Consider the following 19476-nt stretch of genomic DNA (forward strand, 5'->3'; position numbering starts at 1 on the left):
TGGTGGTTCATACCATTGATGGCCATTGGACCAACATGTGAAAACTCATGGGTGGGACAGCTAGATGTGATTGAATATTAGCATTCACATTTCATTCCAACACAGAGATTCAAGAATAATAAATCACTGTTGAGAGAGAGAGGGGAGTACACTGTGTTGGGGGAATCCTTCTGTGGCATTCTGTCTCCACAAGCTGAAAGTAATAGCTCTCCTGGGAACAAGTGCCAGCCTTTCTGATCAAATGTAGTACTGTGCTTTAGAAATATTCAAATGAAATTCAAGTTAATTTTTTTCTTACAGTTTTTCCCAATATTTTACATTTTTTGTCTGACCTAGTACACACTTAACTGCTGTTGTGTGAAGCCGTTGATGGCCTTTTACAGATAGTAGACCTCGAGCCAAATATGACTAGATATAGGCAAGTAAAGGTCAGTTATTGCAATTGCAGGTGTATGGTATTCCAAAAGTATCTCAACTGTAATTTCATTTAAGATTTTCACAGTATTTGGTAACTGAGACCAAATGGCTTGTACAGTATTTGAATTTTAGGCCAAAATTGTCCCAACTGTAAGTTCTAAGCAATATCATGTGTAAGATACAGTCTCATCAAGGTTAAATGCTGGTGGTGTTCTGGCAGCCATCTTTGGATGAGTTCATGACCGTGGTGATGATTCTGTAGTGGTATGTGGGCCAGATGCCAATGGTAAGTGATGGACGGCACTGAGCCATCACTCATTTATGTCTGTGTCTTATTTATCTGCTTGTAGCTATATCATAATATCTTAAATGTACAAAATCTAATCAGGAATAATACCTGGAAAAGATACTTGTATAAAGACACATTATCTGGAAATATATTCAGCGTGGTCCTAAAATTCAAACAGTCAATATTAAGTAAAATGCATAATTATATAAGCTTACCAAGACCAGTTGGTTTATTTTATTCTCTTATATAGAGTCAACTCTAGAATTAGTTACTCTTCAAGACAGTGGGCAAAATGGTTGTATAAAATAAACATTATGCACATTTTGTGTAATTTTCCACTGAAACAATCTATCCTCTAATTAAAAATCATTCTCATGAAAATGGTTTTATAAACATGATGGAGTATAAATTCCTTTGTATTCATTACTGAATACGGATATTTAAAATAATAACAATAACAACAATATTAGATGCCACAAGCTGTTTGAGAGGGTTACACAATATAAGCCTATCAATAGAGCACATATTGCAGAGCCTGAACCAAGCCTCCTTGTCAGAAATCATTGACTATGGTCAATGAAAACTTTTTATTCCATGCCATTGACATTTTTAGCAGAAAAGATGGACAGCATATAAAGAAAAGCCCCCATATCCCACTGTAAAATATGGTGGTGCATCATTGATGTTTACATTTATGTTTAGTGGTCCAGAGCACCTGTGAAGATTAATGGCATCATGAATTCTGCTAAGTACCAGTACCAGGATATTATAGCATAAAACCTGGTTTCCTCTGTCAGGAGGTTAGGACTTAGCCATAGATGGATCTTTAAACAATGACCACAAACATGCTTACATCACAGAAATGGTTGCAGGACACAAAATCAATGTTTTGCAGTGATCATTTCACTCTAAAGATTCAAACCCTACTGAAAACATGTGGTCTGAATAGGAAAGGGTAGTCCACATATGCGACAGTGGGTAGCACTGCCACCTTACAGCTCCAGGGTCACCGGTTCAATCCTGATAAAATTCCGTTAAGTGTCAATGTATGTGTGCATGGTTCTCTGCGATGGCCTGGCATCCTAAACAGGGTGCATTCCAACCTCATGGCCAGTGTTCCCAGGATAGGCTCTGGATCTACCGCCACCCTGACCAGGATAAAGCCGTTATTCAAAGTGAGTGAGCGAGTCCACATATACGCTTGGTGTTCAACATTTTTAAAAACTAGAGGACAGGGATCAGTACTATTATATTCTCCAGGGGGATGCATCACATAAATTAATTCTGAAACAAAGGCAACAACAAATTTTTATCAATAAAGAAAAATATTTTTATATATTTATCTATATATCTATAATATATCTATAGAGCGTGTGTTCAAAGTGTCATGCATTACATGTGTTTTTCAGCTGATTTTATATATTTGTTTTTTGGTAATTTTCTTAATGGGTTCTAATAATTCAGAAGTGGATTTCGTAGAGTGAGGTTTTCATCTGGATAGCAGGTTCAAAAGATTCATCTCCTTTCTGTTTTGCAGTCCAAGTGTAATGGATGCTCTGCCTTATGTTTTAATAGAAAACAGTCCCATATAAATCCCAAAATAAATGGCATTCTTTGATATCTTCCACCTGCGTACATGCTTTGTGTGCGGCAACAGAGTGTGGCTTTTGAATTGCATACTAAAGCTCCTGAAAATGCATTTTATTCCTGGCTCAGTGCTCTTTTCTCAAGGATATCCTTCTCACCAGCAAGAAAGGTTGATTAGACTTTATAATATGATCTGTGTTTGAAATGCACCATCTCTGGGCATAGAAAAGTTAAGTGTTTTGAAATGGAAAAAAACACATTGTACTTGCATAATGGGTAATTATGAAGATCTCTACATTAAGACCCAACCTGGCATACATAGTTAATTGCATTATTACTCTGGTGGTTGTTTGTATTTACAAGTCCATTGCAGTATTCACAGCAGTGGCTAGGCATCTTTGCTCATGCACATTTTATGATGCTCTGTGAGGTTGTTTCAGATTATTGTGATGACTCTGTGTGCTATAGCCATCTCTGATGTAAGTGTAATTGAACTTACATGTAATACATTTCAGGTCTCATTCACAAGGGTGGACCAAAGCCACCAAATACAAGTTGCTGGAACATGAGTTGCCTTTAGTAACTGCACAGTGTGGTCATTTACAGGTTTACAACATTCTCTATCAGTATTTTTCATTGTCGTATGAATGCCGTGGGCATCTACATGATTTGGCCAAGTTCATTCCTTTTCTTAGCATGTCTTCTTCAGTCTTTTGTCTGTTTGTTACCATTGTTCAAAATAGTATCTATTACAATAGTCACTTACACAGCCCCATCAGCAAATGAGCAACATCTTGTAGCATTGTGTCGTTACCAGTCTACCTTCATCCATTTGCCCTTGACCTGTTCACGCTGCCCTACTATGTTCCTCTCTCTCTTTTTAAATTCTAGACAAAATTTTTTACTTGCTAGTCAGTTTGAAAAGTTCTTGTCACGTTTTGGCCTTCTAAGAGTATTACAGAACTGGATGATAGCTGATATTAATGTGGTATGCTGTACTACTGCTGTTAGAACATTTCTGCTGAGTCATTTAATCCCATTTCCAAAGAAGGTTTTGCTTCCTCTCTGCATTTTAAAATGGCAGGTGTCTTCTTTGCATAAGGCAGCCTTTTCTTACTTTTTGACATGCATCAGTGAGATTGAAGTAAAAATCAATTCCATGATGTTTGTAGATCATGGAGAATATGCCTTGTGATGCGAAAAGCATTTTGAATGACAGACATCATCAAGTTTAGTATTTCAGGTTAAAAGGATAATCTTCTATGTAAAAGAAGAATGCACATTTATTGGGCTTGGAATAGGCACCTCTGTGTAACAGCCTTTGTTCTCTCTAGATTAGAGGTATTCAGCTAAAATGTGTAAAGGGCCTGCTTAAGCATTAATGATTAGTTTATGGTTATAACTAAGACAATTCAAAGTAGTTATCTTTTTTTGTAGTGGTAGTTCACTGTTGACAAGCACCATGGACCCACATTTATTTTGAATTTCACTAATCAGACCAGAGAGGGTAATTAAGTCTGTTAAAACTTTCCTTTCTGACCTAATCCCTGTAGCTAGTTTCTAGACTGATGAACTGCCTTCAGCTAAGTAATTTACATACCATACATGCATGTGATGATAATCTACAGCAGCAACTGCACTGGTTCATGTTTAGGGTTGCTATGGCCATAGTTTTTATTTATTTATTTATTTATTATTTATTTATTATTTTATTTTTTGCATATTTATCATCTCTGCTACAGTATTTTTTAAGTACTCATTTCAACTCCCCTGAAATACTTTGCTGGGTCTGCATCTGGATCACAACCCCCACTCCAACCCCCTTTGGTCATATATGTCAAGCAGTCATAATAATGTATCACAAAAACCACAATAAAGAACAGAATAACTGCTCTTGGAGCTGAAATTGAGCAGAGCACAATATATATATATATATATATATATATATATATATATATATATATGTATATATATATGTATATATATATATACACATACATACACATATACATATATATATACATATACATATATATGTATATATTTTTATTTAGAGCCTTAAGCATTAAGATTTCCAAATAGAATTCATTTGTCTGAAATCTTTCTGAATGAAATACAATACAATAGATACAATTTGGTAAGTAGTTTCTCTGTTTTCTAGGTTTGAAATATTCTTTTTAATGTTCAGGCAAAAAAAATATTTCATTCATAGGATTAGGATATTTGCATATTCCTGCTCTTATCTCTGATCTTCGCAAGATGTATTTGTAAATCCAGCTAGATTTATTGCTCCCCTGACTGGTTGATGGCCATATTTTTTTCTCCTTGTAAAAAATGACATTGCTATTAGTCGCAGGGAAATTGGTTGTTCTTGTCTGGACTATGCCTACAAACGGTTGCTCGACCTCATTTCAGAAAGAAGGCTAATCACACAAGCAGAATAAACAGAAGAACTGGAATTGGGAAGTGATGGCAGGCTGATCAGGAGCCATAGCTAATCGAGTGGGTGCTTGTTGCTCATCTGTTGTTATTGGCACTGGGACCACAGTCTCACTATGGGCACATGAAGCTCATTTTTTCCCCTTAAATCTGTGGAGTTAAGCCCTTAAGTCAACTCGCTGGGCCCTAAATAATTCAACATCATCTGCTGCTCCATATTGTACTACATAACTTTTTTCAGAATAAAACACTATTTCTTGCTTACTTTGAACCCCTACCGCAAGATGGAAAAGCTGACTACATGGCATGATATTATTTATGCTTTAAATACTGATGCTCTGGGTGCATGGTGGCTTAGTGGTTAGCACGTTCACCTCACACCACCAGGGTTGGGGGTTTGATTCCTGCTGCTGCCCTGTGTGTGCAGAGCTTGCACACCACCTGCGGGGGTTTCCTCCGGGTACTCCGGTTTCCTCCCCCAGTCCAAATACATGCTTGTCTGAAGTGTCTGTAGTGTATGAATGATTGTGTGTATGTGAATGTGATTGTGTCCTGCGATGGATTGGCACCTTGTCCACAGTAGGGATGTCACAAGAACCGATACTTCGGTACCAAGTTGGTACCAATATTCTTAAAACCTGATGGTACTTGTTTTTTCTGCAGTAGCGTAGGTACCATTATTAATGAAGAATCCGAGGTTGCAATTTTTCCGGAAGTGGTAAAGAAGAAGAGGAACGCCTACAAGCACACGGGAAAAACTACAGAAGATGGCAAAAACCTTAGCTCTGCCCCGAATCGTTCAGAGGAAAGGTAATAAGAGTTAAATATGGAAATACTTCGCATTCGAGGCGGATGACAACAAACATATAATTGATGCTCTGAAGCCGGTGCGTAACCGATGCTATCGTTCATTTCAAACAAAGCGAGGAAACACCTCAAATTTGGCGAAGCACCTGAAAGACAGGTCCTATATTATGTTTGTTTAAGGCAGCTGGCATTGTGGCCATGAAACCAGCTAACGTTATGCTCTCATGTAATGTTTGCGACAGCAAGTTATTTGTTAACGACGCTAACGCATTGCAGTGTTATAAACTATCTCCTGATGGCCCACCATGCATCGCCATTCAGCTCATGTCATGTCAGCAAAATGTAGCCTAATGTCACTAATAATTATTCAAATGTTAATGGTTCTAATAAATCTTTTTGGCCTGCCACCATATCAGTGAATTTAAACTAATGCTTGCATTCAGCGTGTAAGGTGTGTGTGTGTGTGTGTGTGTGTGTGTGTGTGTGTGTGTGTGTGCATGTTTTGGAGTGCACCTTAGCACTCCACTGTTTTATTAGTCATTGTCAGACAGAGTTTGATAACTAAAATTACCCCCCCCCCCCTTTTTTGCCAGTATCAGTCAGAGGAGGATGTCCTCCAGGAGAGTTTTTAATTTTATTTTTTACTTTTTATTTTGTGGTCTCGACTTTGGTATCGAGTATTGTGTACTTTTGGTGGTATCGGTACTGACTACTAGATTTTTGGTATCGTTACATCCCTAGTCCACAGGGCTCTACAGTGCGACCATTTCAGTCGCATTTGCAACTGAAAAGTACTTTGTGCGACTGTGAAAAAATGTTGGAAGTTGTATAATAGAATCGGAATAAAAACTACAACTCCAAAATGCATCTACGCCACTCAACAATTACATCACCTCAGTCAACCGAACAAGTGTGCAAATACTGCAAAGAAGCCATTATTATGAAGACAGTGTTTCATGTTTTGATTTAATCCCCCCAAATCTGCAATACTATCAGCAGACATGACAACACTGTACTGGGGAACTGATCTAAAAGGAACAACTGAAAACAAACAAATAAAAAACCTAATAAAATGTAAAGACAGAAAATGTGCTTAGTTATAAATAAATAATTTTATATAAAAATGAGATATTATAGTAAATTCATAAAATATAAAAATGACAAATGAAATAATGTTTAATTCCTATGGGTTGCATTTAATAGCAATTTGACATTAAACTTAGTAGGCTATTTCCTTAGAAAGCTATTAGGCTTCTTTTTCCTAATATGGATAATTTTTGTGTTAGTCTACTTTTAATTAGGACTCTTTTTTGTTTAAGATTTTTAAAAAATAAATGTTTGTTTATTTATCAATTAACCAACAGTATTTGTGTCATTGCTATTATATTTCAATTAACAGTCACCATGAGCAAAGAGCTTACATGTAACTGTTTATGATAGACCTCCTGATTAAAGCTTAAACAAACAAAAAAAAAAGATTGGTATCTGGATCGGGATCGGTCGATCAAGCTGACAAGAAATCAGTATCAGCTGTAAAAAAATCCTGATCGGAGCATCAGTTATGAACACCATTAAACTAAAGTGCTTTGCATCTGGCAGATAAATGAACTGACCCAATCACATCCTATATGAGATTATTCAAATATATACACAATATACGCAGAGCAGTTTGAGAACTGGCTCCAGCCCAGAACCTTGACAGTGAAAAATGGCTAATAGTGTAGCTTTAAATATATTTAAGAGGAGTAGACTTCATGGACTGAACATTGAGGATTTTTGTATTTGTTTACAAGGTGGAACAGGTTAACTGTTGTTTTTTACATACAGTCTGTAAAATTAAAACTGAAAATATAAAATTTAGTTTATCAAAATGTAAATTAATTTGTCATGGCTCACACTATGTTCCTAAATTCTGTCAAAATTGACAAGCTCAAGTTTTCTCATGCCTACTTGTGCGTTATATTGTAGCACATTAACGTTACCATCTCTAAAAAAACAAAACAAAAAACTAACAAAAAACCCTAAGTTTCAACATGCTCCTAAATTTTGGTAATTAGGAGCACAAATGCTCCTAAAAATTTTTTTTTACCATAGACCTCTGGTCCAGGGTGTACCCTGCCTTGTGCCTGAGGCTCTCTGGGATAGGCTCCAGCTTCCCCGTGACCCTGAAGGATAAGCAGTATAGAAAATGGATGTATGTATGGTGATGTCTTGCAAATTGTACAGGTGTGCCCAAATCATTATGCATCTTGACAGTAGATTATACTAAAAGTAGATATCACTAAACGCATGTATAAATCTGTAAAATGCTTTGCTACCTTGGTGGATGTTTTTTCCTCATGAGTCAAAATCATTATATTAAGGTCATTTTGACCTGTCTTTTACTGGTGTTCTGGTCAAAAGCATTACAGCCTATTACTTGGTGCTTAAATAAAATTACACAGATAATCAGTGACACAGTATTTTAGTGCTTATTCATCATTCAGGATATCACGTATTGAATATTAAAACCACAGAGCACAGTAAAACCACTGATCAATTTCACAAGGAATTTTTCATCTTCTCTAAAGTGTTGTATAAATCTGTTAGTCAGTTACAGGCTTATGTGTTGAAGATGCAGAATATGGTCAACAAAAGCAATAGGTATGTGAATTGTTTTTAGTCACCTCTTTCATAAACGTGCTGATATTTGTCTCATGTAGTATTAAAGGAGACCTATTTTAAGCCTTTTTATAAGATGCAACATAAATCTCATGTGTCCCCAGAATGTGTCTGTGAAGTTTCAGCTCAAAGTACCCCACAGATCATGTATTATTCCATGCTGAAAATTCCCCTTTTTAGGTAAAAACAAAAACAAACTGTTTTCATGTCTGTCTCTTTAATTGCAAATGAGCTGCTGCTCCCCGCCTCCTTTCCAGAAGAGAACAGCTTGTGCTTCGGATACTACGTTAGCCATGGAATCTGCTAACAAGCTCATTCACAAAGCAGCCTGGTGTAAAATGTTTCGCACAAAACCTACACAGTTTTCAAAAAGATAATCACCTTACTGTATTGTGCATAATAAAGTCATTTTTGGGTTAAAATTAAAAATGACGACATAGCTCTGGTCTTGATGAATACAATCAGAGATCATGGTAGCATTAGCTGCATTAGCTGTGGAGCCTGCTAACAAGCTTATTCGGAAAGATGATTTACATTTACATTTATTCATCTTGCAGACACTTTTATCCAAAGCGACTTACAAATGAGGATTTGCAAACATTCACAAAATATAAAGTGCTATACTTATGTCTTCTGGATATGAAGCTGGATCTCGAACAGTTGGTACTGATCCATGCTTGAGCATCAAGTTTTTAACAAATCCTCCTTTGTATTGACCCTTGTTCACAAAGAAGTCTGGTGTAAAATGATATAAGTTACTTTGGGGCACATTTCCTTCAAAAATAAAACTTCTCCACTGAATCTTTAATGGTTCTGATTCCAGGAGTACATGAAGACTCTTATGTATATTCTTACAGCAAACCACAGAACACTTAGAAAGCTTATGAAGCTGAGACATTCTTCTTATCACTGTAGCTTATCACTGTAGCTGCTCCAGCACGGAAAATATGGCAGATTGTGTGCAGCTCACTCAGGGCAGGATCTATACTAATAGGACAGCGTCTAGGGGCGCGGCTTGTTCCAACATGACGTCACGTTAGGGCGAAAATGAGATGATTGAGATGACTGCGTGTGATTTATTGGGAATATAAAAAAAGGAGTGGATGGATTTTTACCATTGTAGGGTGGTTGTGCACACACTCTGCTGACAGATTTATGTTCAAACACCATTTAAAAGTGAATTTTGTATAATAGGTCCCCTTTAAACAGGAAACATCATAGTGCTGATTAACAAATTCCTCAAAATTTGCTACCTCTAGTTTCTACCTGCCTTGGGTAAAACTGTACTACTAATGTAATATTTGGTAATATGTAATATTCTAATTGTGTGTGTGTATGTGTGTGTGTGTGTGTGTATATATATATATATATATATATATATATATATATAGATATATACACACACACACACACACACTATCTCACAAATGTGAGTACACCCCTCACACTTTTGTACGGCTTGTGTAACAGTGTAAATTTGCTGTCCCCTCAAAATAACTCAACACACAGCCATTAATGTCTAAACCGCTGGCAACAAAAGTGAGTACACCCTTAAGTGAAAATGTCCAAATTGGGCCCAAAGTGTCAATATATTGTGTGGCCCCATGGGGAACATCCCAGCAAGATCAAGGGTGGGCTGCGGCACATCGAGGATCTGGACCAACACCCCCACCTCCATCACGTGGCATGGTCCTGGAAATGCCCAGGCTCCCCACAATACCAGCATGCTGGCCCAGACTCCTACACCTGCAGCTTCAGATTCATTCACCAGAGGGGAAGAAGCAACATACAGTGAGGGATGGGTGGGGAAGGGTCTGGCTGCCCCCTGTTTCTGTGGTGCAGGGATGGGGAAAGGAGGAGGATTATTTTCTTGCATCTTGCAGTAAAACCCCTGTATTTACTATGGTGAAGACTTCTCTTGATTGTTGACTTTGACACAGATATGCTAGGCTGTTCTGGCCAACTGTTGTGAAGGGATTTTTCTTCATTAGGGAAAGAATGCTTCTGTTATCTACCACAATTGTTTTCTGTGGTCTTATAGGTCTTTTGGTTTTCCTGAGCTCAACAGTGTGTTCCTTTTTTAAAGAATGTACCAAATAGTTGATTTGGTAATATTTTTGCTTCGTCTCTGATACGTTTGGATTTTTCAGCCGAATGATGGCTTGCTTCACATCTCTTTGGACTTCGTAATGACTTCAGAAGGCACTGGAGAACCTAGCAGACATGGAGCACAATAGTTCAATAGAAAGGGGAGTAGATCTGGATATCATCAATATAAGCAATGATGTGTTTCCCTAGGATGTTCCACAGGATGTTGTGTATGTGACGTTAGATGACTGAGGGGGCACACAGGAGCCCATAGAGCATCACACAGAATTCATAGTGGCCAGAGATGGTGCAATAAGCAATCGTCCATTCATCCACTTTCCAAATATGCATCAGATTATATGCACTGCAGAGGTCCAGCTTTGTGAAAATCTGGGCACAGAGGAGTTGCTTGAGGGCTGCACGGACCAGAGACAGGGGGTACCGGTATTTGACTGTTATTTGGATTAACCCCCGATAGTTAATGCAGAAGAAGAAACCAGCTGTGGTGTGAGATGTGGATGGGCAGATGTACCTGAATGTACTTTTCCATGGCTTGTTTTTCAGCTATGGAAAAGAGGTAAATCTGGTTATGAGGAGGAGTGATCCTGGGCAGCAGCTTGATAGTGCAGTCATAAGAGCTGTGTGAGCATAACCCACTGGCTTTGGCCTTACAGAAAACCTCCTTCAGATCAAGGTATTTGGATGGGATAGTGAGATAGAGAGATCTGGGTATTGTGGAGTTGCATTCACAGAAAGCCCAGGATGATGGGGTGCAGTCACCAGGAAGGAGATCTGTTCCTGATGGAGCATGCCAACGCTCAAGAGAATGGGCTGTCTGCAAAGGGTGATGGTGCCTCCTCCGATGGGCCCTCCATTAATTGCATCGATACATAGGGGTTGCTGCAGGGTCTGAGTTGGAATGTTCAGGCGGTTCATTATTTCTTCGTTGATGAAGTTGTTAGCTGACCAACTAATGCTGTCAATACAGAGACCACATCTGAGTGTTTATCATGACTTGGAGCATAGGTTTTTGGTGAGATAGTGAAGGATATGGACTCACCGCTTTGGAGTGTGGGGAAAAGATTTCCCACTCAAGACCGGACCTGGCTTGGCTAAGGGCTCGATGTGGAGGGGGCATTGCCCAATGAAGTGGTCAGGTCTGTTGTTCCATCTGCTGCTAGGCGCAAGCATGCAAAACTTGAGGGCGTATTCTGCCACCCTTCGTGAACCTTGGGATATGGTGAGAAGCTGCTCTCCAACCTTCTTTCTCTTACATGAGTGATCGAACACATGCTGAAACAGTTCAATGAACTGGCCATAGAAGGTGGTTTGCTCACCTCCTTGCTCTCATACAGCTGTGGCCCATTTCAGTACTTTGTCAGTGAGGAGGTCCAGGATGTGCACAATCGTCTGCCACTCCACTCCTTACATTGTAGTAAGGATCCCTTACATTGTGTCATATGTGAACTAGTCATGGCATCAGCGTGAAGACATCAGGGTGCTGTGGTTGTGATGAGAGCCTAGGAGGTTAACTTTGGCATCCAAATCGGCCAAGCATTGCTGGTGCTCTCCCACCAATTGTCCATGAGCCGTGAGAGTGTGCCACCAATCAGGCTCTCCTGCTGCATGTATGTTGCTGGCGAAGTAACCTGTGATGGAAGAGAAGGCTGACCTGACAACATGTCTTATGTTGAAAATCATTATTACACTTTGTTGTCACCTCTGTTCTTGCATGAAGGTCATGAGAGTCTGGTTACTCTCAAAGTTTCTTCCTTATAAGTTTTTCCTTGCCACTGTTGCCTCTGGCTTGAGTGTATGCTTCTATGCTGCTTTCTGTGTCCATTGTTAAAAGCGCTATATGAATAAAATAGAATTAAATGTGTAAGGAGGTTTCTATAAATTGTGGTCACAGTGGACTTTATCTACAATTAGGGTTTTTTTGGCTGGGGGGTGAGGGGGGGGGGGGGGGGGGGGGGTTAATTAAGTTGAAACCAACACTGTTACAATTCCTCCCAGAGTTCTTGCCTTTTTAAAAAAAATATATATATAATTAAATTGTCTCTGAGCCTTGCCAATATTTTGTTTGTTTGCACTGGTTAACTTCCACATCTGAGATGTCATATTCTCAATAACTATGCCTGCCAAATTTTTCTTCAATATTCTCTCACCAGCATGTTAGCAATAAATGTAAATAGCTTAATGTAAGCTTAATAGCTTAATGATAGCTTAAATGTAAATTAGTGTATAAAAGAATTGACTGTAGTGTTGGATGGGATGGCTGGATTTTTGGGCATAAATGTGTGACTACAGATAGATAAAATTGTAGTAATGATAGTTAAATCCCAAAAATTGCAAACACAACTTTTTATTTTGGAAACAAAAAAAATCCAATCCCCTTCATTATTTGAATAAAAACTTGAAAGGAGAAAACAGTATTGAAACAATAGCTTTTAATATTATGCTTTCAGTATCTTGGATGTCAGGACTCTGGTGGGTTGAAGCTACCACTATGCAACAAATCAATTAGCCAGCAGGAGATCTGACTGTCTTTGACATCCTCTCCTCCTCAAGCTTGTTTATCACAGACCTTTTTGGTTGAAATGAATCTTTCAGTTTAATAGAGAGCTGAAAGAGTCTTTAAAAACAATCAAATAGCTTGTAACTAGGAAACCTTTACTGACCGAGTAAACAAAATAAGCAATAATAAATTGAGATTTAACGGTATGAAAATTTCATATCACGATTATTGTGACCAAAACTATCACGGTTATCAGTATTATCATGGTATTGTTAAAATGTGCTGTAAATGTACAAAAAGTACTGATACACACACTGAAATCATTTAAACAAGTTTTATATTTGACAGTAAAGTGAAGGATGGTTGTCACTAGGCTGGCTGCAATCATTTAGTTCAGTTAGAGAACATGGCAGAAGGCAGTGACAGCGATGGGGAGATTTTCCAACCTACCAAGAGGACCAAATCCGAAGTGTGGTCATATTTTGGATTTTATAAAAATGCTGAGGGAAACTTAATAGAAGATGGTAACCCTGTCTCCAGAGCCTGCCAGAAGAAAGTTGCTGCGAAAGGGGGCTTTGTCGCTTTGTTGGCGCTTTTACCCCTTTTTCCCTCGCTTTTAAATCTCTTATGAATGCCTGTGCGGCCGTGCGCATTTCACTTTCGCTTTCGAATTACCGGCAATTCAGGGGCGGCAATAGCTTGAATGGTGGATTCATTATTATTCCTAATGAAAAACGCAACAACAACAAAACAGTACAATGACAAACTCGCTTATATTAAACTAAATCTTCCTCCATCGTCTTGTTAGTCAGCTTGCCTCACCCTTCTTGTTAGTCAGCTCACCTCACTTTCGTCACGTGATAAATGAAATCTGACTCGTGCTGATCTGTCCTGTGATTCTAACTCATTCAAGGATAAATTGTAGTTTGGTACAGGTGAAAAGTCAGACAAGCATGCTGCTGAAAAATTTTGCTTTCAGATGAGTGTTTCCCATAGGACAGTGCAATTTGGTGTAATTTTGTTCATTGAGGCTACAGTAAAACATAAAATAAAACATTTCATTGCAGTCAAAGCACTGCTATTGTATTTGAAAATACAATAATTTCACATATCACATCTTACTGAAAGACAAATGTTTATGCCTTTCAGAAGTTCTTTCAGATGCTTCTCCAAAACATTTCCAACAAACCATAAACAGTTGCATATTCACTGCAGACATTTATCCAATTTCAGATCATGTCAAGTAATCCATCGAGCAATTCAAATAGACCATCCAATCAAACATTGTATCACAGACATTTATGGATTTTTCATTTTATTTACCCTCTCTGGTCTGTTTAGTGAAAGAGTGGCTTGGCATGTTAAATCAACAAAATTAAGTCAGTGATGAGTTTGTGACACTGGTCAAAAAACACTGCGAAACAAAACAAACATTTAAAATTTCCTTGTTTCACAGCTTCACCATATTTTTCAAATCCTCATTTACTCCCTACATTTAAAATTTCATTGAAATAATAATGATCTCTTTTGAATGACTAATGAAATTTTTTTAAAAGATGCAATTTTATCGATTATATGCTAATGTTCCATTGATTTACTCACCTTTCGAGAAAGTGCACAATCATGAGGCAGCACATTCACTGAACCATTTTGCTCCATAGAGTTCTTATTGTACATAGTGGTCAAAAATTGTAACTACAACAAGTACTATTAGAGGCCCATGCTTGGCCTATGAACATTTTCAGTGGAGGAGCGGACAGAGCAGTTAATGACACAGTTTTCAAAAAATTGGGCTAGTTTAAAAATGTGATTAATTATAATTTTAGCAAATAATCAGAATTAAATGAAATACATTTCTGCAGACTATGGCAAAGTATAAGTGCATACGGTGTGTCTATGATATATTGACTGTTTTCTATTGCAAGATGTATTCAGAGGTGGGCAGAGGAAAAGGGGGGTATGGAGTGAATCACTACAGTGATTGTGTTTCCCATGCAAAGGCTGAAGTAAAAGACTAGTTTCAGTTCATGTAAGTTATATTAAACACGTTTTACAAAGTTTAACTATATGGCCAAAAATATGTGGACACCTGACCGGAGGCATTAGCTGGACTGTTAATCATCTGGGGCTGAGCCCAGAGTCTTCTCCATGCATTTTTTTCCAGATCAGCTAGTGGCCTACGTTTTGTTTAACGGGAGCCGTGGTAACTTAGCTGTCAATGTATGACATGATCAGAAAAGGTTGGATTTATCATAAAACTTGCCTCAGGTGTTGTCAATGTTTGTAGGACTACCAGACTGATAAAATATAAAACTTTTATAACTAGGCTACTTTGGTGTTGCTAGCCAAGGGGTGGCAAAAGTAAGCTATGGGTTAACTGCTACAGTGCCATGCAAAGTACATTATATATCAATTCAATTTTCAATTCAATTCAATTTTATTTGTGTAGCACTTTTTACAATGGACATTGTCTCAAAGCAGCTTTACAGAAACATATAAACATGGTATACAGATTTTAAATGTGCGAATTTATCCCAATTGAGCAAGCCGGTGGCAAGGACAAACTCACAAAGATGTTAAGAGGAAGAAACCTTGAGAGGAACCAGACTCAGAAGGGAACCCATCCTCATCTGGGTAACAACAGATAGTGTAAAAGTAAAGGAAAGTTCTTTATGCTTTAATACGAAGTCTGTTTGGCCTTAGAAGCAATCGTAGTCCCAGAAACCACAGTGAGTGTTTCCATCTGAAACTGGAGTAGATGAGAGCTCCATCCAGAGGTAGGGCATCCGAACGGAGAGCAGAAAGGATCAGGATCTCTAGTATCTCCATAAAATGAGCTGTGGCTCGACAGAAGGAGAGAGGGAGAGAAGAGATTGTTAGGACTGTGCTTAGCATAACAGAAAGTCTACTCATGATAGACTTGAGTAAACAAATACGTTTTAAGCCTAGACTTAAACACTGAGATTGCGTCTGAGTCCAGAACACTAATTGGAAGGCTATTCCATAACTGTGGGGCTCTATAAGAGAAAGCTCTTCCCCCTGCTGTAGCCTTCGCTATTTGAGGTACCGACAAATAGCCTGCACCTTTTGATCTAAGTAGGCGTGGCGGATCATATTTCCTTATGCATTGCTCATATCATGTTCACATAAACTGGAACTCATATAGACATTTACACACCTTGTTTTCCTACTCAGCATGAGAGGATGTTACTATGTCAGTTTCAACTCTTTCAGTGGTTTAAAAATTAGAATTTAGAGCCATCATCCAATAAAACATGAGTGTTTCCACGTATTTTCCTGTAAACCCTGTCTGATTGGTTCACTCTGTTCACTGAAGATATAAAATTACAACATTGCTGTCTTCTTTTTACTGACGTTCAGTTACATATTGACAAACTGCTCCAAGTGGAGAATTATTTGGGGCTAAAGAAAAAATCTTTGGGGCTGCAGCCCCTAATGCCTAGGCCAGGTTACACCCCTGCACCTGACCACCATGTGTGCATGGTCCCTTCTTTTTATGCTACATTTACAATTACATATAGTTGTTTTAACATATGCTCCTGTGGGCCTTCCCCAAACTGCTACAAAATTGGAAGCACACAATTTTGTTGCAGTTTCTCTAGGATGGCTTTGTATGCTGTAGCATTAAGCTTTCCTTTCACAGAGCCCTGAACTCAACTCCACTGAACACCTTTGGGATGAACTGGAATGCTGACTACCTGCCAGGTCTCTTCTCCCAACATCAGTACCTGACCTCATTAATGTTCTTGTGGCTGAATGGGCAAAACCCCTTAGCCATGTTCCAAAGCCTGAAGATTGGAGGTAATTATAACAGCAAAAGGGGGACTAAATCTGGAACATGATGTTCAACAAACACATATGGGTATGATTGGTCAGGTGTCCATATACTTTTGTCCATATAGTATATGTCTAAACCAGTCTAGTCTAGCTGGTGCAGGTAACGTCAGGCATACCTTGTGTGCATGTGGATGTGTGTATGATCCCTTCTTTTTATGCTACATTTACATTTACTTATAGTCATTTAACAGATGCTCCTACATGCTTAATAACAAGGCATGTAAACAATTGAAAGTGCAGCAACACAAAAAATAAACCATTTCTGTTATAATTGCTTTAAAGTGCTTTAAAGATTTAAAATCTGTCTGATGAGGTTTTGAGCCAGACAGGGAGCACCATTCTGAAAGGTTTGTAGTGGAGTTGATATGCATAATGCATATGAAGTGAGACCAGCAAGACAGGAGCTGCAGTAGTCAAGTCTATAAACAAGAGGTTGTAATTAGAGTTTGGGCAGATGTTGCAGTCAGAAAATGTTAAAAATGATATTATTAAAAAAATAAAATCTGTAGGATATGGTAGTTGATGTGATATGATTCTTAGCCATGTGTGCCAGGTGGACTGTGAGGATGATGATGGTGATTAATAGGTCAAGCATAGAGGAGTTCTTTGCCTGTAGGTAATGTTTGAGTTTGAGATGGATTATCACAAAGAAAGACACATAGAAAGGCAGTGGTAATTGGACAAACACAAGCTACTTATTAAATGAATCAAAATGTTACAGTGTCACCTTAAACACTGCTATGTAATGACTTCTTTGTAGGGATGGTAAATGATTTACCAATGTGTAGCTACTGACATTGCTGACATTTCCTTAGCTAGAAAGCTAAGCTTGCTGGGTCTGACCACCCCCCTCTGCAACTGGGTACTGGACTTTTTGACTGGGAGACCCCAGTCTGTCAGGATTGGCAACTCCACCTCCAGCACCACCACACTGAACTGAGCTCCCCAGGGCTGCATACTCAATCCACTGATGTTCACTATGCTGACACATGATTGTGCTACAAAGTACAATTCAAATCACATCATCAAGTTTGCTGATGACACTACAGCTGTGGGCCTCATCAGCAACAATGATGACTCAGCATACAGGGAGGAGGTGAACCAGCTCACAGAATGGTGTAGAATCAACAATCTATCTCTTAATGTTGATAAGACTAAAGTGATTATTGCTGACTTCAGGAGGACCCAAGTAGACCACTCACAACTGTACGTCAACAGAACAACTGTGGAGAGAGTCAAAAGCACATGGTGTACACATGACAGAGTAACACCGCCTGCCTAGTCAAACCTTCTAAAGAGGGACAATAGTGAGAGTCCTGAACAGTTGTCTCACCATGTGGTATGGGAACTGCACAGTCTCTGACTCTAAGACCCACAACGGATTGCGAGAACAGCTGAAAAGATTGTCAGAGTCTCTCTATCTACCATCTACACCACACCTCATACAAAAACTGCTGCATCCACAAAGCCACCAATATTGTGGATAACCCCTCTCACCCATCCCATGGACTCTTCACTCTCCTGCCATCTGGCATAAAGTACAGGAACATCTGTGCCACTAGCAGCGCTCACCTGGTCTAGTCAAACACCTAACCCAGTATGACTAAATACAATTGCACACATGCACTTTATAAAGATGCATCAGACACTTTATATAACACTAAACGTATTGCTGCTACCCTACCAATAGTTTACAGTTTATAGTCCAAGTTTTTTGTCTTTGTTGTCCTGTGTATTTATTGTCCTGTCCTGTGTATTTATTGTACTTCACTCATCTCATGCTGTTGTTTATTTGCACTTTTTGTAGCCTTGTGTACTGTTATGTGTTGCATCATGGACCTGGAGAACCAACAATTAATTCCAATGTACAGTATAAGAATTTCATATGTGTATCTGTTATTGGCCTCACATATTTGTATCTTTAGCTAGGACTACTGCACCTAACAGACCAGTATGGAGGTAACACCAAATTTTACCTAGTAGGGTAATCTAAGGTGTAATTTTACAGACAGTGTTTCTGCAGACAGTGAAGCGTTTGCAACAACATGAGGATGATTTGCACACTTGCACCATGTAAGAATATGCATCATTCTCTCTCCCTCTCTTTCTCTGTGTGTTTGTGTGTGTGTGTGTGTGTGTGTGTTTGTGCAAGGGGTAAGTAGGCAGCAGAAAGCAATCAATAAGCAGCATTGTTTAATGGGGCAGGACGATTGGCAGACAGAAACACTAGCATGACTTTTGAAGTGCTTATATAGAATGTAATGTGCCGGTGACACCCCTGGCAAGTTGTTGCCCTAGGTAATTGTCTTTGTTTCCTACACCAGATACTACTCCTATCTAGAGAAATGTCTCTTAGACTCTAAATAGACTTATTTTTTTGACATTATGGTAGTTTGTTTTTGCAAAGCAAAGAATTTCAGCTGAAAAAGGGATTTAAAACATTCTTTTGAGAGTTTTGCAGCATAGCTAAATTTGGCAGGGTTATTGATTGCTGATGTATGAAAACCCCAGTTAAAACTGTGTGTTTGTGAAAATTATGAAATTTAACTTTTATTATTAACCACATACAGCTAGAAATAAACAGTAGTTTAATAAAAATAGCTGCAAGCAGCAGTTAAGGGTCCAAGCATGTTTTTGTTGGCTATACAGTACGTCAAGCCATTGCTGAGCTATTGCTTCACTTCCTGATTTCAGCATCCCAAGTTGCAAATGAACTCAAAGCTTATTTGTTAACATTAGATCATGTTGCAAAACATATGTGCCAGGTTTGACATTGATGCGTAAAATCTTTAATCAAAAATTAATTTGTGTG

The 19476-nt window shown here is 38.5% G+C and overlaps 1 protein-coding gene across 2 annotated transcripts in view; it reads left to right on the forward strand.

The window, feature by feature from the left end:
* The window catches only part of adgrb3 (adhesion G protein-coupled receptor B3), a 330718-nt gene that overhangs the window by 4555 nt on the left and 306687 nt on the right, over positions 1–19476 (forward strand). The window lies entirely within an intron of this gene.

The sequence above is a fragment of the Ictalurus punctatus genome, chromosome 29 (genome assembly GCF_001660625.3).
Source record: "Ictalurus punctatus breed USDA103 chromosome 29, Coco_2.0, whole genome shotgun sequence".
Classification (NCBI taxonomy): Eukaryota; Metazoa; Chordata; class Actinopteri; order Siluriformes; family Ictaluridae; genus Ictalurus; species Ictalurus punctatus.